Here is a 27470-nt window from a genome sequence, read left to right on the forward strand (position 1 = left end):
AATGGTCTCTTAGTATTGATTCATGTGAAGATAAATTTTTGATAAGAATTCTATGATATTCTTTTGTGAGTTTGAACTTATAAACTGTTGTAATTTATGCTCTGCACTCTGCCACGATATATAACATGCCTCTGTATAATCCTCTCACAGGCATTGAGAGAAAGACCAAGAGACCAAGGGTTCAGAAAAAGTTCTTTCTTGAGAGAAGACTGAGAAAATTTTTCTTGGAGGTGTCAAGAAAAAGGATGAAAGATGTTTTATGCCAATACACCACACTTTTGTCCTTTTTGGGGTGTGATACCTCAAATGTATCTCTCCTGGAGTACCATGTCCGGTAGTCAAGAAAGAGTTGTCAGGACTCACTGAAGACTGACACAAGATTGAGTATCCAATAGCAGGGGGAACAGTTCATCTTTACAGTTTCCCACTAGATTCTGTCAGACTGGATGAGCTGCTTGACTTGTCTACATTTGGGTTTTTCATGTATCTATTAGAATGCAGTTTTGCTTTGCTAGTGAAAGATCAACTCCATTCTCCTGCCTTCTCCCAGAACTTTTAATGCCCTGACTAATCAAGAACCTATCCAATTCTGCTTTAAATATGCCCAATGACTTGGCTTGAACAATCATCTGTGGCAATGAATTCCACAGATTCACCACCCTCTGGCTGAAGACATTCCTCCTTATACTTTATCTTTTCTAAATAGGCATCCCTCTATTCTGAAGCTCTGCCCTTTGTTCCTAGACTTCCCCACTGTAGGAGACAACCTCTCTACATCTACTCTATCTTTAAGGCCCTCCGCTGGTCAAGATCAGCCATGGATGTTGCATCCTAGCTGTCTAAGTGGCACACAAACCAGGGCAGTACAATGAGTATACCCCCATGAGTGGGTATAGCCACAAGGTAACAGACAGTTGAGATCAGAGTTTTCTTTCTCCTAGATGAGCTGACCTCATCAGCCATGGCTGACATGCCCCATTTGCTCAAACTCTATGCCTTTCAATATTTGATAGGTTTCAATGAGATTCCCCCTTATTCTTCAAGATACATTCATTCTGTCTCTGATGTAGGATTTTTGCTCACAAAAATATGGCAGACTCTATTCCATCGGTGAAATAGCCCCAAGCCCAGTTTCTAGGCTTTTTCAACCTTGATTTCAGAAGATTATAGTTTGGCCTTAAATAATATTGTTGAGACCTTCCCCCTTCCTTTCCACTTTAGTAACTCAATTCATCTCTTGTACTGATTAACTAAATTGGATACAATATTTAAAATAAACTCTGACTGGAATGCTACATAGTTTTATTGAGTATTTGACTTTCACTTTGCAAAACAAAACAATGATGCATTTGATGTCACCAGAGATTTAACATGACTGACAACTTGATCAATGTGAAAAATATTAAGATGAAGATTTCCTCAGAATTTGTGTAGCAGTAGCTAAGTATCACCATAAACATATTATATCTGTGTTGAAGATGAAGTCTCTGCAGTTATCAAATAAAATGGATCTCTTCAGCTTTGCCCTACTCTGACAGAATTTTTATAGTTTTCTGCCTTTCTGTGTTTACAGTCTAAAGTGGTTCTGTCTTTATATTCTGTTTCAAAGTCTGGAGAGCTCTCGTTTAACCATTAAATTAATTACATCCACTCTCTCATTTATTCAATACAGGGATCATGTAAATGGGACTGGCTCCTTCTCCATAAACAGCACTGTTGGGAACACATGAATTATCTCCACGTGCACAGATAGGTAAATTCTTCTTCCTTTGTTTAAACCCAGTGTAATGGATGCAGGCTTTTGCACTGATGCTCAATAAGAGAAATAACAAAGAAAACATGACCAACAAAATATCATTTATCAGATTCAGGTTTAATATCTCCCTCATAATGTCATAATATTAATTGTCACTGTGGCAGCAGTACAATGCAATACATAATAATAGTGAAAAATGAGAATTACGGTGTATATATATATATATATATAATAGTTAAATTGAATAAATAGTGCAAAATTTAAAATAAAAAGTAGTGAGGTAGTGTTCATGGGTTCAATGTCCATTCAGAACTCAGATGGCAGAGGAGAAGAGGCTGCTCCTGAATAATTGAGTGTGCCTTCAGGCTTCTACCTCCTTCCTGATGGTAACAATGAGAAAAAGGCATGACTTGGGTGTTGGGAGTTCCATTGATGGATGCCATCTTTTTGAGGCATATCTCCTGGTAGATGTCATGGATTCTACAGAGCTGCTCACGTGAGTCACCTTCGTGATGGTGCCCCGGAAGTATTTATTGAAGGTTATCAACGCTAATTAACACAACAATGTACTGAAAACCATAGCAGGAGTGGTACGCCCCAACTCTTACAGATTTGATTTCATACTTACTATACCTCATGATAGATCTTCAGCTATTAACTCTTTCATTTTGATTTTGCTACCTGTTCCTGGTAGAACAATTTCAGCATTATCTCCACATCCAAAAATATGGTAGAGTGTGAGATGATGAATCTGACAATTTTCAATACAATTTTCCCTTTGTATTTCAATAGCTTTCATCTTACATATTTGCAACATTTAAACTTTTTTCCTATCAAGCAATTGCTAGCATTTAACCCTAAGAACAGTCAAGCTGAATTTTGCTTGAGTATTTTGACCTAAATAAGTGGTACAAGAGTTTGAGAAGATAGATGATCTGTTCAGTTTACCATGAACAATGGTCTATTTCTAACAAATTATTCTTCCAATTTGCAATTTGTAGTTCAGAAGTCAATTTCAATTGTTGGCCACTTTCTCACTCAATTATCCTTTTTATCTTTCACATTTTTTCTATCTGCCTAAAAGCTCACATCGTCCAAATGTTGTTCTCCTTTACACTTATGTGCTGTAGAATAACAATAAAAAATCTTGAATCTTGAATCTTGAAATGTTTGCTGTTGCATTTTATTCTCAAAGGGTTTATTTTGAGTCTAATTTCCCAAAATTAAATGTGACTGAAATTTTAGGCCAATTTCCTTAAGTAATCTTGTTCTGCTGGTTTGGTGAAATTTTTGATTGAATGCACGTTATTTTTTAACACATACTCTACTTTGCAAAGCAAACATAATTGTATCAATTTTGCTCCATTTTGTCATCTCACAAAGTTGCTTCACCTGTGCACTCTGCTGACAAGGTTTGAAGTCTCACATCATTACTTAAGAGGTGTTCTATGAGGGCATCTCTTGAAGCATTATGAATATGACAGAACACCATCACCACTATTAAATAACCGATGTGAAGAATATTCTACAGATAAACAGATAATTTCAGTTATTTAAATTTAATGTGTACATGCAGAAAAAACAGATATATTCACTTCATCTCAAAGTTCAAAATGTGAAGTACATTTTTATTAATGTACGCATATATTATAGAACCTTGAGATTTGCATCCTTACATGCAGCCACAAAGCAAAGAAACCCCAAAAGAACCCATTAAAAAATGTAGACTGTCAAATACCCAATAAGCAGAGAGAAAAAAACAAATTGTACAAAGAATAAAAGTAAGGAAAAAGAATTCAGTCCTAAAGTTTTACGAAAAACATTACTACAGCTGAAACAGGCCACAGCCTCAGTTTAGCACAGAGTTGAGTAAACATGACAGGGCAATGAGTAGTACTGGGAAGAACCGGTCTGTCCCTTGCCTCCGGTCCCAACACCCTAACCTTTTCAATCTGGCCTGATGCTTAAATCATTTAAACATCAGGTTGTTCCTCGTTCTCGACCTGCTCTGCGGCCAGAACTCCACCTCCACTATGTGGCCTGTACCAGACCTTTCCAGTTCAGCCTGGTTCTTAAATCAATCAGACATTGAGTCTTTCCTGGCTCTCAGGGACGTTGTGACTCTGCCTTGACTCTGATTTGGCTTGTCTCCACCTCCGCTTGCCTCAACCATGCCTTGCCTCTGCCTCTGCTTGCCTTTCCATCGCTAGCAATGATTGTTATTAATAAAGTGTTATTAAAAAAGTATTTAGTAGATTTCTTGTTTTGTTCGCCACCAATAACTGGTCACTGGGCAGCACCAGTGCCTTCTTAAACAGAAAGTTTAATTAATAATCTCAGAGAGAACATCAAGTATAATTTATTTTTTTTATTTCATCCTGCAACACAATGCTACCGTGAACTGCCACCAAACAGAAAAAAAAAGATCTGATAAAAAGGGCAGTGACTTGGATCAGTAATTCTATTTCATTCTTCACAGATGGTGACTGATTTGCTATTTCCATTTCTCTTCCCCTGGCTTTACTTCCAATTACCAGCATTGGCAGTATTTTGCACTTCCAACATGTAATATATATACATTAAAAAAAGAGTTTATTTGAATACACAACCCAAGTTTGGATAGCAGAAGCTTTTCCAGACATTCCTTGAATGTTACAGTTTTCCAATTATTGCTACAATTGTTCCAGTTTAAACAGTTCCTGCAAGATGTCACAGTCAAAAAGATAGTAAGTGATTCTGGGGAAGTGCAATGTTGAATCATGTAGCTCCTTGAATAAACCACAGAGGAATTCTGTAAATTGTTCTGAAATATAAATACTAAAGGTCAGGGAAGCTCTTGTAGGTTGACAGCATTAGTAAAAAGCTAAAGACAAGAACAAGGGAAAAAATTAAGAGTAGCTGACTCCCAACTTTATTATGATGAGAGCTTTGACCAGTGGCTAATCCGGACATCAGTGGAGGGATATCAATTAGGTCCACTGCCCAAGGATAAAAGACAGGAGTGTGTCACGACAGCTTAGCTAGGTCAGTAGGGATGACAGGCAGGACAGTGAAATGCACCTCTTGCAGGATGAGGGAAGGCAGGGAGACCTCCAGTGTTCTTGATGACTACAATGGTGAGAAGAGCATCCAGCTGCAGCTTCTTACAAACCGCTTTAAGGAGTTGGAGCTGGAACTGGATGAACTCCAGATCATTCGGGATACTGTAGGGGTGATAGGTAGGACACATAGAGAGGTAGTTATAGCCAATATGCAGGACACAGGAAACTGGGTGACAGTCCGGAAGGGGAAAGGAGTTAAACAGTCAGTGCAGAGTAACCCTGTGGCCATCCCCCTCAACAGCAGATATATCACTTTGGATACTGTCAGTGGTTATGACCTAACAGAGGAAAGTAACAGTGGTCCGGTCTCTGGCACTGAGTCTGCCTCTGTGATTCAGAAGGGAAAGGGGAAGAAGAAGCATGCTGTGGTGATTTGTTAGTTAGGGGAACTGACAGGAGGATCTGTGGATGAGAATAAGATTCCCAGATGGGAAGTTGCCTCCTGGATGCCAGGATCTAAGATATCTCAGATCGAGACTTCAGCATTCTTAAGTGTGAGGGTGAACCACCAGAAGTCATGCTCCAAGTAGGTACCAATGATATGGGTAGGACAAGTGATGAGATTCTGCATAGGGAATTCAGGGAGTTAGGTGCTATGTTAAAGGGCTGGACCTCCAAGGTTGGGATCTCAGGATTGCTACCTGTGCCATGTGCTAATGGGGCTAGAACTAGGAAGATTGTACAATTTAACATGTGGCTAAGGTGTTGGTGTAGGAGGTAGTGTTAGAAGATTATTGGATCAATGGTCTGTCTATGAGGGAAGGTGGGACCTCTTCAGAAGAGATGATTTGCACATGAATTGGAGGGGGGCTAATATCCTAGTGGGAAGATTTGTTAATGCTGCACAGTGGGGTTTAAAATAGGCTTGGAAGGGATAGGAAACAGATTGCCAGAACATTTGGTGTGGAGTTTGTGGAGGCAGATATTGGTAAGACCTCAGACATAATTCGGAATCAAAAGGTTGAACATAGTGTGACTAGTGTCCTGAGTTGCACAAGTTTCAATGCAAGAAGTATCATAGGAAAGGGGATAATAGTGCAGGAGATGAGACACCTGGTTTACAAACAGAGGTGATATGTAGTGAGGAGAGGCTGTTGATAGGGCAAAATTGCAATGAAAATGATGAGCTGCAATATAAAAGGTGGACAAAATCTATTACTACTACGTCGACTCAGGCCTAGGGGTCCAGCATCAGACACGATGATGGACTCTCCACTCTTCCTGCTCCCTCATCAGTGTGCTTAGTTCATCTACGTTAGCTGCGCCGCTATCTTCTAGGAGCATGTTAACCATAGTTTTGGGAAGGCGCCCAGGGTTCATCCTCCCATGCATGGGCTCCCATGTGATGACTAGGCTGGCAGGTAGCTCAGGGTGGCGTAGACAGTGCCCCACTAGTTGCAGTCTTCCTGCCTCGATTTTAGTAGAGAGAATCAGTAGGTCATCATAGAGCTCAACGTTCCTCATGTGCTGTTGCCAACTCACGTCACGAGCCTTCTGGAGTATTTGTGTATAGCAACCATCTAGTGACCTTCAGATGGTCTTGGTGAGTGTCCACGTCTCGCATCCGTACATGAGAATGGACTCTATGACTGATATGAAGATCTTCTTTTTGAGCCCTCTGGTCAGGTTCGACCTCCAGATATCCTTCATGTCGTTCATTGCCTTGCTACTGGTTCCACAAAGCCCAGTACTACCTGTCTTGGGTCGGGATGTCAGCAACTCAATCGGCAAACCCCCTGGTGCACTTCGGTTAACCAGGCAGGAGGGTGTGTGGGCACCCAGCAAGACTAGAAACAAAATCTGTCAAAGGGCGGATGAACTCCTTGTGAGTCAACGGCCACTGACTGTCTGTGTGAGGAGTGATGCGCCAAACAGTCTTTCGTCTTGCGTGTTGTAAGGCATTACGGACAAAATCGAAAAGGGTGAATGTAGGACAAAAGGTTTTGTATACGGAGTAACATAGATGAACTTGCAGCACAGTTGCAGTTTGGCGGGTATGATGTTGTAGGAACCGCTGAATCACGGTTTAAAGATTATAGCTGGGAGTTTAAAGTCCAAGGATACACACTGTATATAAAGGATAGGAATGAAGGCAGAGGGAGCGGTATTGCTCTATTGGTTAAAAATGTTATCAAATCATTACAAAACAGGTGACATAGGTTGGAAGGTGTTAAATCAAATCATTAGAAACAGGTAACATAGGGCGATGTTACAATAGTCCTGGGGGACTTCAATATGCAGGTAGATTGGGAAAATCAGATTGGTGCTGGATTAGAGGAGGAAGTATTTCTAGTGTGCCTAATAAGATAGGTTTTTAGAGCAGCTCATGGTTGAGCCCACTAGAGGATCAACTATTATAGATTGGGTGTTGTGCAATAAACCAGATTTAATTAGAAAGTTTAAGGTAAAAAAATCCTTAGGGGAAAGTGATCCTAATATGATCGAATTCACCCTGAAATTTGAGAAGGAGAAGCTACATTCAGATGTATCACTATGACAGTGGAGTAAAGAGAATTGGGCAGTCAAGTGAATGGACAATGAGGCACAGTAAATCCTGAAGATGACAGTAATTCAACAGTGTGGATGTCAACTGCCATAAAAACTCAAGGAAGAAGAAGAAGAGTAAGGAGAATTACAAAGCATGAGAGAGGAGTTGGCCAGAATTCATTCGAAAAGAACACTGACAGTAATGATGGCAGAGAAACAATGGCTGGAATTTCTGGAAGCAACTCATAATGCATAGGATATATACATTGTGGTGAACTACATATACCTGTCTGGACACGCCCCCTGATGACTGCTCCTGTGGCTCCTCCCACGGACCCCTGTATAAAGGTGATGGAGGTCTGAGCCCGGCCTCTCAGTCTCCAGGATGTAGCATGGTGGTCACTCACTGCTTGTTCCTTCTTCCAGTCAATAAAAGCTGATACCTCGCTTTTACGTCTCAGAGTGAGTTATTGATGGTGCATCATACATCCTGAAGAAGAAGTATTCTAAAATAAAGATGCCACAACTGTGACTAACAGAAGTCAAAGACAATATAAAAGCCAAAGAGAGAGCACATAATAGAACAAACATTAGTAGGAAGTTAGAGGATTGGGAAGCTTTTAAAAACCAACAGAAGACAACTAAAAAAGTCATTAAGAAGATAAAGATGGAATATGAAAGTAAGCTACTCAATTGTATTAAAGAAGATACCAAATATTTCTTCAAATACATGAAGTGTAAAAGAGAGGCGAGAGTGGATACTGGACAAGCTGGAGTATTGTGAGTATCATGGTCTTAAGTATTTTGAATGATCAGATGAAGATCAGGGATGAGAACAGAACCATCAATTGAGAATTTTAAAAAACTCCTGTGAGGAATCTTTGAAAAAGCGTGAATGTGGAACTTACAGGGCACATTACCCAAAAATCTATATTTTATTAGAAACTAAGTATTTGCACAAAGGAGAAAGCAACAGAAGGATCAATTAATGTGCTTTGACAAGGTGGGTTGAGATAGACAATGTGTTCAGTATTGTTAGTGGTATTGATCTCTTGGACCTTAACTACTTTTTAATATTTTATAAGATTATGCTGTTTGATATTTGTTGAATCGCTCTCTTAATACAACCTAATGGCCTGTTAACTTTAGTTACATTTATCTCCATTTGTCATGAAACCAGAATGATCAAAGGATCAAAGGTTTATCTGAAGTAGGAGAAGTAGAATTTATAGTAGGTTACTGAAGCTTTGAACACTGTGGCAATATAGATTATTTTCTCTCTCGCGCATTGAATTTCCAATGATTTCCCTAGTTAGTGGCATCAATTGTGCTAGATCTAATTTGGAGTGAACTGCATATTTCGGTTTTCATTTCAGTTTTTTCTTTCCCCCACAAATAAATACAGGCAATCTGAGTAGCTTTGTTACTACTGCTGTATTTTGTTGCTGCTTGTGAGGATTAAATTTTCTGACCACTTGAGATCTATTTTAATAGTTCAGAATTAAATATGCCCTTTTCAATATATTACCTTGCTGTTTGAACCCTAGATTAATCACCTTCGGCAGTATTTTAATTTCAGTGTACTTAAAACTTGAAAATGGTGCTCCTTTGTTTTATATCGTTCAAAGTACAAAGATCATTGGAAATATTTACCATCAGAGTCGAAATATGTCACCATGTACAACCCAGAGATACATAATCTTGCGGGCATAGTCAATAAATCTCTAGAATTTTGTCAGGTCAGAATACTCAATATACTCAGCAATTTACCTGCTATGTATACTATATACTAGCCGTAGATGTTTCTTCCTTGAGAAATCAGTAATAAAATTGAGAAGTCCAATTACAAATTGTACTATATATACATTTCTACCACATTTAAACACAAGGGACCCTGTAGATACTGAAAACTTTGAGCAACACATATATTATCTGGAGGAATTTATGGAGTCAGGCAGCATCTATGGAGGGGAATAAATAGACAATGTTTCCTGCCAGATCTGATAGCATTTTTTGTGCGTGTTCTACCACAGCATCCTGTTTAATTAGTCTAAATAGAACAGCTGATAAAGAGGACAATAAGCCCATCATATCTTTCCCCATTTGCTTGTGGACCTTTTGCAACTGGTTCCTTGTCTTTCTAACCAGAGGACCACAATCCGTGCAGATCAGAAGTAACATCTCCACCTCACTGACAGTCAATACTGGCACACCTCAGGGATGTGTGCTTAGCCCACTGCTCTACTCTCCCACCACCCATGACTGTGTGGCTAGGCTTAGCTCAAACACCATCTATAAATTTGCTGATCATACAACCATTGTTGGCAGAATTTCAGGTGGTAAAGAGAGGGCGTACAGGAGTGAGACATATCCGCTAGTTGAGTGGTGACACAGCAACAAACTTGCATTTGTCGTCAGTGAGACCAAAGAACTGATTGTAGATCAGAAAGGGTAAGAGCTCACCAGTACTCATAAAGGGATCAGAAGTGAAAAGAGCAAGCAATTTCAAGTTCCTGGGTGTTAATATTACTGAGGATCTAACCTGGACCCAACATATTGATGCAGCTTCAAAGAAGGTATAACAGCAGTTATACTTCATTAGGACTTTGAGGAGACTTGGTTTATTATCAAAAACACTCGCTAATGTCTACAGATGTATCCTAACTGGCTGCATTACTGTCTAGTATGGAGGGAGTGGGGAAGGGGTTACTGCACAGGATCAAAGCAAGCTGCAGAGATTTGTAAAATTAGTCAGCTCCATCATGGGCAATAGCCTTAGTGGTATCCAGGACGTCCTCAAGGAATGGTGCCTCAGAAAAGCGGTGTCCAAAATTAAGGGCCACCGTAACCCAGGGCATGTCCTCTTCTTTTCTTTCAGTTAGTCCTGACGAAGGGTCTCAGCCCGAAATGTCGACTGTGCTTCTTCCTATAGATGCTGCCTGTGGCCTGCTGCGTTCCACCAGCATTTTGTGTGTGTAACATGTCCTCTTCTCACTGCTACCATTAGGAAGGAGGTACAGAAGTTTGAAGGCATGCACTGAATAATTCAGGGACAGCTTCTCCCCTCTGCCATCTGATTTTTGAATGAACATTGAACAAATGAACAATACTTATTTTATCACTACTTATTTCCAAATTTTTTGCACTACTTACTTAACTAATCTATATATATATAAATATTGTAATTCACTGTTTTTATTCTTTTATGAAGTATTGCACTGTACTGCTGCTGCAAAGTCAACAAATTTCACGACATAAGCCAACGATAATAAACTTGATTCTGATTAACCCTTTGTGGGAAAAAAGGTAATGGGCAAGAACTCTGATTGAAAAGTCAATGATGTTTTTAGTAAGATTCCACTCCTGAATTTGTAAAACTGTGAGCCCCCAAACAATCTGCTGAAGAAACACAGTGGATCGAGCAGCAACTGCGAGGGGAAGGGAATTGTTGAAGTTTTAGGTTTAATTCTCTCAGCAGTCCTGATTCAGGGTTTTGCCCCAGATGCCAGCAATTCCCTTCTCGCAGCAGATGCTGCTCAACCAACTAAATTCCTCCAGTGCTTTGTTCATTACTGCTGATTCCAGCATCTGTAGTCTCTTGTGCTTCATTTGTAAAATTACGGTCTTGTGTAGCAGTCTATAGCATCTCACAACAATAACAATATGACAAAACACTTGATTATAAATATCAAATCAGACTGCATAAAACACAGCCTGCAGTGAATGGATGAAATAATGTATACTTCCTACATATTCTTAAATTTCAATCTGAAATCAACCCATATGGATTACTATATTTCTCAAACCCATTGTGTGTCTGTCTCCTCTTCACCATTTGACTCATTCCTCTGCTTTTAGTTATTTTATTGATGCAATGAAAATCAGCAGTAGGAACATTTTCTTTAATATTATATTTCTGAAACTACAGTTACAAAATTTTGAGATTAGTTATGATGAATAAACACAAGAGACTACTGAAAAAATTATAAGCAAGTTCTGCATTAAGTACAGCATATTTGTACGTCCAAGCCAGTTTATTGGTGCAAGCTCCTTTCATTTCGATTATTGTTTCTGCAAGAGGGGATGCTTCACCACCTTGATTACATCCCTTCATTTTAACACATGGGCAATTGGTTACAATTCCAAAGGAACAGCTAATGTCAGGATTGTACTCACTAAAGGGGGGAAGAAAATCATCAGGAGATCATGCCTATTAATTTTATATTACTAGTAGATAACGAGCCAAACTGCATATTTTATGTATTAATGGGTTATATATATTTCAGAATCCACTGATATATACTTCTGAATTATTGCCATGAAATCCCAGCCTGCAGAACTTTCTACTGGGTCCAGAAATTTGACAAATGTTTACAAAAATACAGAGCAGTGGATGAAAGCAAGAAACTCATAAAATGGTGTGAGGTAATCTTAGATGCTAGCATGAATCTGTCAGGTCTGGGTTAGACTATTTGAATGTATCACTGTTTTTGAAAAGTCACAGAGGGTACAGTTAAAGGGAATGAAGTGGTGGCTGCTATATGAATGGATTGTGTTGGATTGTAAGAAAATCAACAGAAGATATTGAAGGAAAATAATGACTGTAAGATTTATCAAAGTCAGTGCTAATAAATGTAATTCTGATTCTGATTGTGAGTTATGGACATACTTCAAAAACTATTGCCATTCTCACCGATCCCCATCCAAGAAGCAAAGAGATTAATGCTATTGTAAATCTCTGAGTATTTTGGCTACACATTCATCTAGGTCAGATAACATTCTACGTTGTAGTACTGATGCTTTGTAAACTCCTTCCAAAGTTAATTCCACTGAAGTCAAAGGGATAATTTTATAGATACATATTCCTTCTCTTGGAACATCACTATTCATAATCAGTCCCTCAAGTACATGTGAGTTCTGACAATCTTGATCAGATATTGCCCTCTTTCTCTGGCAGTTAAGAAGGTGGAGGACCGACAGGCCATTGGTAGAATGGGAAGCGGAGTTGAAATGACGCAAAGTTTCATGTGAGCTTCCTCCAACTTATATTGTTTGCTCTTTGTCATGACTGTGAATATAGTCACCAGAGAGACAATGTAGCTGGTGGATACAGAAGTCTTTATTCAGCAAAATGAGCAGTAGGCATCATATTTGAGACACTCTTGGAAGAAGAGCCCCGCCCCCCCCGACTGAATATTACATGACATTTACATGTAAAGACCAAAGGTAACAGCAGGACAATTCTACAGTTACAATGCTTCCTTTGAATTATATAAAATTTACAAGCACCTCCATCTTCACAACCACACTCCAGATACCCAAAATGAATGTTAGTTCCCACTGACTCTGGGCAGCATCCATGCATATTCAGGTATCTGAGATCACATGGGATTTTATTTTTGTTTGCAATCAATCCTAAAATGCAGCTCCCCAGGAAGACCATTGTTCAGAGGCACAGTTTAAATTCAATGTACAATCCACATTCAGGTCTGAAGGATGGCTGCTGTTGAATTCAGTATTTGCTGCATCCGGAATGTGCCCTAACAATGTCATTAATATGACTTTCTATACCACAGGTTTTCAAGACCAATCATTTTGAAGCACGTGTGTTCTGTTTGCAATGGCCATCTGGAAATTCCAGTTGCAGGATATTTCCATAACCCTTCTTATTTCCAAACCAACCTGTTTCTATTTAGCCCTCTCCACTGCCATGGAAAATGAACCTCATATTTCTTAGGGGCAGCCTACAGATGAATATTGAAACTTCCATCTTCAGGTAAACTACTTCCACTGTGTAATTTTCCCATTCACTCTAGTCTATCCAACGTTCAAAGTTCTGAGTAAATTTATTATCAAAGTACATATAGGTCACCATATACAACCCTAAGAATCATCTTCTTGCATGTAATAAAAAAATCCATAGAATAATAACCAAAACAGAATCAATGAAAGACCCCACCAACTTGGGCATTCAACCAATGTGCAGAAGACAACTAACTGTGCAAATACATAAAGGAAGAGAGGAAGAGATAATGATAGGAAGTAAATAACTTTGTTAAGAATTGTTCTGAGTCAAATTAAAAACAAGTTAAGGCCAGAAACTTCTAAGCTGCAATATGGGTTTGTTGAGGATAGAGGAACTAGGAACGCAATTTTCATGCTACAAGTCCTTTCAGAAAGAGCAATTGAATATCAAAATAATGTCTTTTTATGTTTTATTGATTTCACTAAAGCATTTGACAAAGTGCAACATGAAAAATTATTTCCAATTCTCGCTAAACTAAATATTGATGGAAGGGACCAACAACTGCTTCAAAATTTATATTGGAATCAAACGGCAGTGGTAAAAATTGATGATAATATAAGCAGTTGGACTAAAATTCAAAGGAGAGTTAGACAGGGATGCGCTGCCTCACCAGAATTATTTAATATATATAGTGAAATGATGCTCAGAGAAATAGAACATGATAAACTTCAATAAAAAAATAAATTACAAAAAAAATTGGAGGTGTTAACATCAACAATATAAGATATGCAGTCGATATCACCCTAATAGCAAGTGCTGCAGAAGACCTACAAATCCTCAGACAAAGTAGTACAAACAAGTGCAGATTTTGGTCTACCCATCAACTGTTAAAAAAAAACAAATGTATGGTAATATCAAAACAGCAGCATACTCCCAATTGCCCATTGTATAACGGTAACCAAGAGATTGGACAAAAGACCAGCTTTAATTACATTCAACAACACACACAAAATGCTGGTGGAACACAGCAGGCCAGGCAGCATCTATAGGGAGAAGCACTGTCAATGTTTCGGGCCGAGACCCTTCATCAGGACTAACTGAAAGGAGAGATACTAAGAGATTTGAAAGTAGGAGGGGGAGGGGAAATGCAAAATGATAGGAGAAGACCGGAGGGGGTGGGATGAAGCTAAGAGCTGGAAAAGTGATTGGCAAAAGTGATACAGAGCTGGAGAAGGGAAAGGATCATGGGATGGGAGGCCTAGGGAGAAAGAAAGGGGGAGGGGAGCACCAGAGGGAGATGGAGAACAGGCAAAGAGTGATGGGCGGAGAGAGAGAAAAAAACATGTCTATCCATGGCCTCCTCTACTGGCAAGATGAAGCCACACTCAGGTTGGAGGAAGAACACCTTATATACCGGCTGGGTAGCCTCCAACCTGATGGCATGAACATTGACTTCTCTAACTTCCGTTAATGCCCCTCCTTCCCTTCTTACTCCATCCCTGACATATTTATTTGTTTTTTTCTCTCTCTCTGCCCATCACCCTGCCTGTTCTCCATCTCCCTCTGGTGCTCCCCTCCCCCTTTCTTTCTCCCTAGGCCTCCAGTCCCATGATCCTTTCCCTTCTCCAGCTCTGTATCACTTTTGCCAATCACCTTTCCAGCTCTTAGCTTCATCCCACCCCCTCCGGTCTTCTCCTATCATTTCGCATTTCCCCCTCCCCCTCCTATTTTCAAATCTCTTAGTTTCTTTCCTTTCAGTTAGTCCTGTTGAAGGGTCTTGGCCCAAAACGTCTACAGCGCTTCTCCCTATAGATGCTGCCTGGCCTGCTGTGTTCCACCAGCATTTTGTGTGTGTTATTCGAATTTCCAGCATCTGCAGATTTCCTCATGTTTGTGCTTTAATTACATTGGTAGCTTTATATCACAAGGTGCTAGAAGTAAAGTAGAAATAAAGAGAAGAATTGTCATTGCCAAAACCAACTTCCAAAACATGAAACCCATTTTTACCAACAGACACATTTCTATGACAGCAAGGCTGAGGCTACTAAAATGTTACATCTGGTGAATCTTGCTGTTTGCTTCCGAAACATGGACTATAACACCAGAACTTCAAAGAAACTTAGAAGCAACAAAAATGTTTTTTCTTAGAAGAATGCTGAAAATATCATAGAGATAAGGTAACTAATGAGACAGTACTCCAACGTGCTCATACAGAAAGATCTGTAAATGAGAACATTAAATGAGAGGAAACATAATTTCCTGGGCCATGTCATCAGAAAGGGAGAAATAGAATGCCTTACATTACAAGCCTGTATGCCTGGGAAACACAGAAGAGGAAAGCAAAGAAGAAAATATATGGACACTGTGAAAGACCTAACAAATCTAAATGTGCAAGATATCATTGACGCAGCAAGGGATTGTTCGATGTGGAGATCCATGATTGCCCAAGCGTATAACATGCAAGGCACATGAAGAAGAAGAGAAATAACCGATAAATATTGAAAGCAAGAGATGAAGAGTTCTTGAAAGGGAGTCTTTATTCTTTCTCCTTCTGTTCACCCTCTATATCCCTCTCCCCCCTTGTTACTTCATTACCTTCTGCAACCTTGACCCATCTGTCCTTCACCTGCACATCTCTCTATCTGGTTTTCTTGTCCCTTGGTTCATCTTTCCTGTCCCTGCCTCCACCTGGTTACATTATACTCATCATTGTAGTCTGCAGTGTCTCCATTCTATAAGTGAGTCTGTATTCTCCAAGCGAGCCTATTGTATGAACATGTCAGTTATCCAGATTGGTATGGTGTTCTGGAATACGGCGAGTGGGTGTGGCTAAGTTTCACTGATGCTGTTTATCTGCCCAAATTATCACACCCTCATTTAAATTGTTCCTTTAGCCAGTGAAAATAATGACTGGTTTGCCACTGAATGTGGAAAAATAGTTTGTTAAAGCAGCAGAAAGAATTCCTGATTTGCAGCAGCAAGGAGCAACAGCATCAAACAATTCAGAATAGAATGGATATTGAAGGGTCGCATAAATATTAATGGTGCTTGCTATCAGAGTGTGGGCATGAGATGAGCAGCAAGAACTCCTGGGCAAAAGGTGAAAAATGCTCGAAGAATAATTACAGGAAAATATCAAAATCCAGACAGAGATAAACAGGCAGAAACTTTTTGAATAATAGCAGAGTTGAGAAAATATTTTATCCGGAAAAAAGGATGATGGAAATGCACAAACAAGAACGCTTGCACAGGAGATGAAGGATAGCATACCTGCAGAGCAAAACATCTCAATTCCTATAAATAAAGTAATCAAAAAATATAGTAAGTTTGAATGGCTATCTGAGCAAAATAACATAAGTAACAGGAGCAGGATTAGGACATCTGAGCCATTGAACCTGCTCCACCATTCATTATGATCATGACTAGTCTGGTCATGGATTCTGCTCAACCTACCTGCCTTTTCTTCATAACTCTTAATTCACCTACTATGCAAAAATCTATCTAACTGTGTCTAAAACTCTGGATATTTAATGAGCTAGTCTTTACTGCTTTCCTGGGCAGAGAATTCCATGGATCCACCGCTCTCTGGGAAGAAAAATTCCTGCTCATCTCTGTCTGAAATCTATTCCCTAGTTCTTGTCTCACCTACCAGTGGAAACAACATTCTTGTCTCAATCCTTTTCATACTTCTACATGTTTCTATAAGATCCCCTCTAATTCTTCTGAATTCCAGCAAGTTTAGTCCCAGGCAACTCAATCTCTCCTCATTGATGAAGCCCCTCATCTCCAGAGTCAAACTGGTGAGCCTCCTCTGCACCATCTCTGAAGCTATATTGTTCTTTCTTTAGTAAGGAAACCAGAACTATATGTAGCCCAGGTATGACCTCATCAATGCACTTTACAGCTGTAGAATAACTTCCTCTTCTTAAATTCAATCCCTCTCACAGCAAAGGACAGCATTCTACAGTATTTGCCTCCCTGGTGAACTGTTGCACCTGCAAACCAACCTTTTGTGATTCATGCATGAGCACGACCAACTCCCTCCACACAACTGTAAGCTACAATTATTGATGACTTAATTACTCTGAACCTCTATTTTTTCATTCCAAAGTGGATTTACCAATATTGTACCCTGGCCCACTCACTAAATTTATCTACCTATATCTCTCTGCAGACTTTCCACATCAATTGCACAAATTGCTCTGCCACCCATTTAGTGCCTTCAGCAAATTTAGAAATGCTGGACACAGTCCTCTCTCCCAAATTATTAATGCATGTTGTGAACAATTGCTAGCCCAACATTGAACCCTGGGGCATTCCACTCACCACTTACTGACAATCAGAGAAATGCTCTCTGCCTTCTATTGGTTACCCAATGCTCTACCTGTGCTCATACATTACCCATGCTCATGCATTATCCATGAATTCTTATCTTTTGGATAAATCTTTTTTGTGGTACCTTATTGAAAGCCTTCTGGAAATCCTGATACACAGCATCCAACTGTTCCCCCTATCCACTGCACTCATGGAGATTGACAAGTTGAAGATTGTAACACATTATTTACAAATACCACAGGATAAAAAACCAGAGAACAAAAATTCATAAACATCAAATATTACTCCTAATCAATACCAGAAGAAAAGGATGAAATGTATAATTGTTACAGAAATCATCTGAGAGCAAAGGATGTGCTAGGTATTATCTGCCAACACAGATGCCTTGTGCAGGAAGGCACAGAGTCGACTGTACTTCCTTAGAAGGTTGGCGTCATTCAATGTCTGCAGTGAGATGCTGAAGATGTTCTATAGGTCAGTTGTTGAGAGCGCCCTCTTCTTTGTGGTGGCGTGTTGGGGAGGAAGCATTAAGAAGAAGGACGCCTCACGTCTTAATAAGCTGGTAAGGAAGGCGGGCTCTGTCGTGGGCAAAGTACTGGAGAGTTTAACATCGGTAGCTGAGCGAAGGGCGCTGAGTAGGCTACGGTCAATTATGGAAAACCCTGAACATCCTCTACATAGCACCATCCAGAGACAGAGAAGCAGTTTCAGCGACAGGTTACTGTCGATGCAATGCTCCTCAGACAGGATGAAGAGGTCAATACTCCCCAATGCCATTAGGCTTTACAATTCAACTGCCAGGACTTAAGAACTTTTTTTAAAGCTATTATTAATGCTTTTTGAGTTAGTGATTTAGATGCATATCATATTATTACTGAGTTAAGTATTATATGTAATGAGTTTTTGCTACAACAAGTGTATGGGACATTGGAAAAAAATGTTGAATTTCCCCATGGGGATGAATAAAGTATCTATCTATCTATCTATCTATCCATCTAAGTCATATACAGACATTGGAGATTATTGTAATTTTTTTTCCTTGCAGAGAAAAAATACGAGTAAGTGATTAATAGTGAGCATGCAGAAAAGTTCTGCAAGTGTGTGTGATGGCCTGGAGGACTTGCCCTGTTAGGAGAGATTGAATAAACTGTGTTTCTTTACACTGAAGCAAAGGAGGCTGAGAGGTGATGTGATCTAGGTATATAGAATTATGAGAATCAGAGGAAGGGTAGATATTTTTTCTAGTTTCCAGGGTCAGGTCATCTAAAACTAGAAGGCATAGGTTTAAGGGGAGAGGTTTAATGGAGATATAATGGGTAAGTTTTTTAAATAAAAAACAATTTGTGTCTAAAATGAGCTGCCAGAGCAGGAGGTAGAAACGGTAATAACACTTAAGTACATGAATGAGCAAGGCATTGAGCTAAATGACTCTAAATGGGATTAGAATGGACAGACACGATGGTCAGCAGACACATTGTGGGCTGAAGGGTCTGCTTTTCTGCTGTCTTTCTCATGACTCTATATGGCATCAGCACTTTTGCTAAAGTTTTTAAATCACTTTTCAGATAGCATTTTCCCCAGTCTTGTCAATTGCCATTCTTTGATTCACTGGGGCTCCAAAGGATATAAATACCAAGTAAGAGGCAGCGAAGCTTTGTTTCCCTGGTGGCAATGTGACAACTAGTCTCTTTCAGTGCTGGATCTGTTTGGTGCATTGTTTCCAGCAGGAATTTAGTTGTAAAGTTAAATGACTGATAATGTGCATAGAAACGGTACGGTGGATGCAAGGACCAGAGAGCAGAGCCAGCCACGCTAACTGATTCATCTCAAATTTGAGGATGGAATTGAACTGGAAAGGTTGCAGAATTCAAGGACGCAGCTCAGAAGTAACAACATAAGCAGTGTATGTGGACAGAATGTGATTGATGAAAATCGGACGCAGGCAAGTGTGAAGCATTGCCCAGGTTACAAGAGAGTGTGACTAATATCCTCTGTGGATTGTGCTGAAGAAGCAGAAGACAAAGTGGAAAAAAAATCCAAGGTTCTGGCAGACTGATGACCAGGATGTCCAACAATAACATTAACAAAATATAGACTACATGACTGAAATAATAGAAAGGACGCGAGGGGAGAGTGCGGGTAGGACAGATTAGGAATAAAAGAAGAAACTTATGCTGGAGTCTAAGGAGGTAGGAGAGGTTATTAATGAATACTTTGCTTCAGTATTTGCCAATGAGAGGGACCTTGATGGATGTGAGGTCAGCATAGAACAGGCTAATATCCTGGAAAATGTCAAGGTTAAGAAAGAAGATGTGCTGGAATTTTTGAAAAGCATTAAGATAGATAAGATCTTGCTGTAAGTGGGGTATACCTCAGGTTCCTACAACAAATGAGGGAAGATATTGCTGAGCCTTTGGTGGTGACCTTTGTTTACTTACTGGCCAGGAGGAGTACCAAAGGAATGGAGTGTGACAAGTGTTATCTCTGTGTTCAAGAAAGGTAATATCCTGGGAATCATAGACCAGTGAGTTTTACATCAGTGATGGGCAAACTACCGGAGAAGATTCTTAGAGACAGGATTTACAAGCATTTGGAGAAGCACAGTCTGATTAGAGAACTCAGCATGCCTTTAGGAAGAGCAGTCAGGCCTCATGAACCTGATTAAATTTCTTGAAGAAGTGATAAAACAAGTTGGTGAAGTTAAAACAGTGGATATGGTATATATGGATTTTAGTAAGCTGTTTGACAAGGTTTCTCATGGTAGGCTCAATCATAAAGTCAGGAGCAATAGGATCCAGGAATCTTGGCTGTGTGTATTTAGAACTGGCTTGCCCACAGGAGGCAAAGGGTGGTAATCAATGGAGCATATTCTCCCTAGATATTTTTGACTAGTTGTGTTCTACAGGGATCTGTTGTGGGGCCCCTGTCCTTTGTGATTTTTGTGAATGACTTGGCTGAGGAAATGGAAGGATGGGTTAGTAAGTTTGTAGATGACATGACGGTTGTTGTAGGTTAAAATGAGACATTGATAGGATGCAGAACTGGGATGAGTAGTGGCAGACAGAGTTGGATGCTGTAAAGTGTGAAGTGATACACTTTGGAAGGTCGAACTTCAAGGCAGAATACAAGATTAATAGTAGGATTCTCAGTAGTGTGGAAGAACAGATGTCTTAGGTTCCACCTCTATAGATTCCTCAAAGGTACTGTGCAAGTTGATAGGGTGGTTAACAAGGTGTTTGGTGTGTTGGCTTTCATTAATTGGGGGATTGAGTTTATTAGCCATGAGGTAATGTTCAGTTCCACAAAACTCTGGTTAGAACACACTTGGAGTAATGTCTTAGGTTCTGCTCACCTTATTATAGGAGGTGTAAGCTTCAGAGAGGATGGAGAGGACATTTGCCAGAATGCTTTCTGAATTAGAGAGTGCATCTTATGAGGAAAAAAAAAGAGAAAAAAAATTAAATCATATGAACATTTTGAATAAAAGGTCGCCAGACTTGCTCAAAGTTAAAAGATGTGTCAAACGTCCGGCTTCTCATTTTCTCCAAACTTAAACAGGACATAATGGAGGAGAGTCATTTAAAAACAGTAGGTGGATTAGAATCTTTTCAGTGTAACAAGATAGCTCTCCTAGCCAGTAAAGTTGAAAAGGCTATCGCATGTTGAAGGGAAGCAGGAACTCTTCCGGATTCCTCTGGAATAATCCCAAAGATTGCCATAAGTGAATTGGATTGTAAATCCACACCTATAACTTTTCATAATATTCTAAAAACATCCCTCCAAAAATTATTTAACTTTACGCAGGACCAAAACATATGAGTTAGAGTAGTCACCTCAGCATTGCATCTGTCACAGGTGGGGCTTATATTAGAAAAAATATGCACTAATTTATCTTTGACATATGGGCCCTGTGTACTATCTTAAACTGAATTAGGGAGTGGCGTGCACAGATAGATGAATTATTAACTAGATAATAAATTTTACTCCACTGATCATCTGAAAGTGAAAGTTGAAGTTCCATTTCCCAAGTACGTTTAACCTTATCATTAGGCATCATACGTGTATTCATTAACTGTTTATATATAATAGCTGTTTATCACTTTTGAAGTGGTTTAAGCTGAAAAATAGCATAAATCAAATTTGGTGAATGAGCCAATGGATAATTCGATAAAAAATCACGTAAAAAATTCCTAACTTGTAAGTATCTAAAAAAATGTGCACTAGTTATAGCATATTTATCCACTAACTGTGAAAAAGACATTAAACAATCCTCTGAAAACAAATCTAAAGAAGTTTTTATTCCCTTAGTTTTCCATGTTAAAAAAGCCTTATCCAGAGTTGATGGTTTAAAGAGAAAGTTAAAATGGATATTACTAGAGAGTACAAAGTTATTTAATTCAAAAAATCTACGAAACTGAAACCAAATTTTTGAAGTATGTTTAACAATAGGACTAAGACCTTGTCTTCCTATCCTGGAGAACAAAAAAGGAAGAGGAGCTCCCAATAAAGAAGCTAAAGAAAACCCCCTTACCGAATTCTCCTCCAAATGTAACCATGAAGGACAGTCCTGGTTATCTATACCGTGAATCCAGAAGGTGATATAATGAATATTAATTGCCCAATAATAAAATCTAAAGTTTGGTAACACAAGCCCTCCATCTTTTTTGGATTTTTTCAATGAAAATTTATTCACTCTGGAGCTTTTATTATTCCAAATGTAAGACAGGATCATGGTATCTATTCTATCAAAAGATATTTTTGGAACAAAAGATGGAACTGTTTGAAATGTATGTAAAATTTCAGTAAAATAACTATTTTTATAGCATTTATTCAACCAATTAATGACATCGACATAGGCAACCATTTAGAAAGCGTTTGTTGAGTATATTCAATTAGAGGGGGAAAATTATATAGGTCTTTAAAATTTTTAGTAATTTTAATACCAAGGTAAGTAAAATAGTTTTTTGCAATATTAAAAGGTATTTGATCATAATAATCAGAATAAATATTAATAGAAATAATTCACTTTTATGTAAGTTTAGTTTATATCCAGAAAAAAATACTAAATTCAGTAAATATAGATAACATAAAAGGAATAGATTTTCTAGCATCTGAAATGTAAACTAATAAATTATCCGCATATAACGAAACCTTATGTAATTTATCCCCTCTCTTAATACCCTGCACAGAATTAGAATCCCTAAGAGCGATAGCAAGTGGTTCTAAAACCAAATTAAATAATAAAGGACTGAGAGGACAACTCTGATGGGTTCCTTTATATAATCTAAAATAAGGAGACTTTTGATTATTAGTTATAATCGCAGCCACCGGGGCTTGATATATCAGTTTAATCCAGGAAATATATACTGGACTGAAATGAAACCTCTTCAAAACCTGAAACAAATAAGGCCACTCCACCCTATCAAAAGTTTTCTCTGCATCCAGAGACACAATACATTCAGATTCTTTAACTGAGGGGGAATAAATAATATTTAACAGTCTTTGAATATTAAAATGTGAGTGCCTATTTTTAATAAATCCAATTTGATCATTGGAGATAACAGTAGGCAAAAATTCTCAAGTCTATAGGCTAAAATCTTAGAGAGTTTCTACATTCAGTAAGGAGATAGGTCTATAGGATGCACATTCTGATAAATCTTTTCCTTTTTCAGGAATCAATGAAATTAATGAATCATAAAAAGTTTTTGGAAGATTCCCAGAGGATACAGAATCAGTAAGAGTTTGATGAGATGTGGTATAAGCATTTCATGGAAAGTCTTGTAAAATTCCACCGTATAACCATCTGGTCCTGGAGCTTTCCCTAATTGCTTAGAGGATATAGCTTTATCTGTTTCCTCTTGTTTAATAGGTGCATCTTGAGTCAATATCAAGATTGAGTCTTGCATATCAATATCTTGAGTCAAAATTTTAGTATATTTAATTATTGCAAAAATCTATTCATAATAAAAGCATTGTCAGAGAATTCAGATTTATAAAGATTAGTATAAAAATCCATAAATATCTTATTAATTTCATAAGGATCTAAGGTTTCAGTTCTATCTGGTCTACATATTTTCAAAATCTGTCTTCTAACCATACCTGCTTTAACTGAGCAGCCAAAAGTTTACCTGACTCATCTCCATGTATATAAAATAGACTTTTAGATTTAAAAATTTGCTGTTCAATGAGAAAGGTCAGAAGCAAATCATATTGTGTTTGAAGTTCAACCCTTTCCTTATATAGATAATCAGTAGGTTTTACTGAATACGCTTTACCTATCTCTCTAATTTTATTAGTAAGCACTGACAGTTCCGCTTTAGTTTTCTTTCTTAGAGCTGCTGAGTATGAAATTATCTGACCCTTAAGAAAAGATTTCATCGTGTCCCACATAATCAAGTTTGACATTCCTTCAGTTGTATTAAATTCAAAAAATATAGAAATTTGCTCTTTAATAAAACTAACAAAAGCTGGATCCTGTAACAATACGGGATTCAATCTCCACTGTGACACTTTCAAAAAGCTATCAGAAAGCTTCAGGGTTAATTTCAAAGGCGCGTAATCGACAATGCAATGATGTCATACGCACACTCAACAACAGAGTGTAGCAAACATGTGTCTAGAAAAAAGTAATCAATTCTAGAGTATTTATGATGAACGTGTGAAAAAAAAGAAAAATATTTGTCGTTAGGGTGTTTATATCTCCAGATATCGACCGGGCCATATTCTAGTAGAAAAGAATTAATAATACAAGCCACCGCTTTATTAGGAAGCAACGGATCAGTTGATGACCTGTCAATCGCTGGATTCAGACAACAATTAAAGTCACCGCCCATGACCAACTTATATTCATTCGGATTTGGTAATCTTTTTTGGTAAAAAAGCTTCTTAAAAAATTCAGGACTATCTACATTAGGTGCGTATACACACACCAAAGCTACCTTTTGATCGCATAATAAACCAGTAACAATTAAATATCTTCCAATCGAATCAGTAATAGTATTAAAATGTACAAAAGGGATTTTAGAGTTAACAAAAATAGATACCTCTTTAACTTTATTAGTCGATAAAGAATGAAATAAAGGGTCTTCCCAAAATTTGAAAAACCGGTCCTCATCCTGTCTCCGTACATGATTTTCTTGTGCAAAAATAATATCTGCATTAAGTGTTTTTAACTTCTTAAAAATCTTTTTATGCTTAATAGGATGATTCACACCGTTCAGATTCCAAGAGATTATATTAATTTTATTAACATCCCTGTTTAAGATTTAATTTAATATTTTATAAAGAAAACTATTGTGCAAATGCAGATTAATCCAAAAGGTACGGATATGACTAGAAGGGATGACATATTTGAGAGAAAATGTCCATCAAAAGAACTGCCCAATCGAGAAAGAAAACCTATTCTAATAGCCCCACTCCCCACAAAGCCCGAGAAACAGCAACCAATAAGCTGGTCGCATGCTGAACTAACAACCCTTGACCCTGTCCTCCATTTTGCAGTTACGTATATTAAAATTGAAATATTAATCCCACCCAATTTAGCCATAATAAAAAAGACAAACAAATTTCAAATACTGCAATGTTATGTCTAACAGTAATAAAAACATAACTGGCGGTGGCCATCTTAAATTCATCTGAAGTATATTAATCACATATTCAAAGAAAAGTAAATCAAGCAAATAATATTACAACTGAAGTTCTTACTTTCAAAAAAAAACTTACAACTCATACAACTTACAACTTACAACAAAAAAAGAATATATATATATATATATATATACATATATATCAAACCTAAAACTATATTAATGTTGAAACAAGCGAAAAAATTAAAAAAAATAATTCAAGCCAGGTCCTATACGGACCTCTATAGTATGATACTGTAAAGATTCCCTACAAAGAAATTATAAGTATATACTAATTATTAATGAATAAAGAAAAAAAAATTAGCCAAGTCCCATACGGAGATTCAAAAAGCATAGAATAGACTTTGCTCAGGGCAACTATAAACATCTCATTCATCAGAATTACCTATTAAGCAATCGGCTTAACTTTGAGATTTTTAATGTACTCCCATCCTTCTTGAGGGGAGTAGATCCTCTGTGACTGAGAATCAGCAGGAAGAATTATCAGACGCGCTGGATACCGAAGGGATGGATGTAGATTTTTCTTATACATTTTGCTCATGACTTCCTGGTATTTCCTTCTTTTGGCAAAAATCTCAGGAGGAAAATGTTCGACTATATGAATTTCTATTGATTTGAAGATTATCTTTCGCTTTCTTCTGGCCTCTCGAAGTATGGCTTCTTTGGTTGTATAATAATGCAAACAAAGTACGATTGGCCGAGGATGGAATTCAGGTTAACGCCGAAATCTTGGAACTCTGTGGACTCTATCGAGTAAAGGGCTAGCTCCAGGGTCTCACTAAAAAGTGAGTACAGCATATCTGAGAAGAACTTTAACAGGTCACCAGCTTCAGTATTTTCAGGCAATCCTAATATACGCAAATTCCTCCAATCATTTTTTTCTTCATTTTGGATAGTTCAGAGGTAATTTCATTAATTTTCTTTTCCATCGAAGACATCTTCACTTCTTGTTCTTTTATAGTTTGCCTGAACTGTTCGTGTTCGTTCTCAATACGATGTGTGGTCTGCTTGAGCATCTGAAATTAAAAGTCCACATTCTTCAAAGATTCTTGGACATTAAAGATAGATTTTTGAAGCTTCCCGTTGGTATCCGTTAGCTTATCAATCTTAGTATTGAGCGATCCAAATTCAAACTTCATATCTTGTATTGAAGAGAATATTCCTGCTAAAGTAACAGGTTCCTCTGATTTCTTTATTTGTTCAGTTTGCTCCGTTTCAGGAAAAGTCTTGCCGCTTCTCAATTCAATACCAGATCGACTTCCGGCCATCATAATTAAATTGTAAATCCTTCAACAAAAGTAATAAATCATCAAACTTAAAAGGAGTCTGTCAGTGGGACGTCAAATATAAAGAAAAGTGGAGCCGCTATAAAACACGCCTCACTCCATGCGCTGCAAAATAGAATCCAGCCAACTCTCTTGCCTACATGGTCTAACCTTATAAATGTCCTTCCTTCCATGTTTCCATGTTGCTAAATCAATATCAGGTTTCATATGATGGCTAAATGTCATGAAATTTGATGTCCCTCAACCATCTTCAGAGTTCTCCACAGGGCGCTCTTCTTTGATTGATTTCTCTGATCAGGCACTGCTGAGGAGCTGTGTTTGGTGAGGTGTGCAACTCTGGAATCTGAGGACTTATGGTCTCAACTTACTGAGCATTAATTTAGCAAAGCATTTGGCTGGATATTTGTCATTTCTGCTCCTTAACTTCAACAGCTACATGGGTATATTTGATCCCCATGGTAACATGCATACAGTATACTTCCCAATTGTACCAATGCTGCAGTGAGACCATGTTGTAATGAACAGCAAAGCTTAAACTGCACCCAGCATAATAAATAAATACATTTTAATACTTGTTTAGACTTCTTCTAATTATTACAGTAAGATTTTTTGACAAGCAATTAAAGTTTCTTCAATAGGCAATAAAGCACAGCTCAATTTGCTGAAAAGTCAAAATGCTAACCTTGAGTCCAGTGGACAAGTTTAATCAGCCTTAGAATTGGTTCCCATGGGTATTCCATTTTGAGGAATATAGTCTTTCACCATGTAAATGAATGATAGTGCACAGTCACCTTAGAAATAACTTAGAGGATTCAATTTAGTTTCAAATTTATTCTGTCATCTGACTTTTCATCTGAGCAGCAACCACACATATAAGCCATTAATTAATGTAAACAATGTATCCTGCTCACTGCATGACTAGTTCTGCATAATTTGCATAGACTTATAAGCTGGTCAGATAAATTCTGCTGTTAAAGCTGATATACTAACCAATGTTTTTTTTTAACTAGCTATTTTTTTCTACAGAAAAAAAAAGATTATTTGATCATCGTTACCATGTTCTACAACAAGGCACAGATGCAATGCAGTGCCAAAGAATGCTTTCATATATCT

This window comes from Hemitrygon akajei, chromosome 2 (assembly GCF_048418815.1).
Source record: "Hemitrygon akajei chromosome 2, sHemAka1.3, whole genome shotgun sequence".
NCBI classification, from domain to species: domain Eukaryota; kingdom Metazoa; phylum Chordata; class Chondrichthyes; order Myliobatiformes; family Dasyatidae; genus Hemitrygon; species Hemitrygon akajei.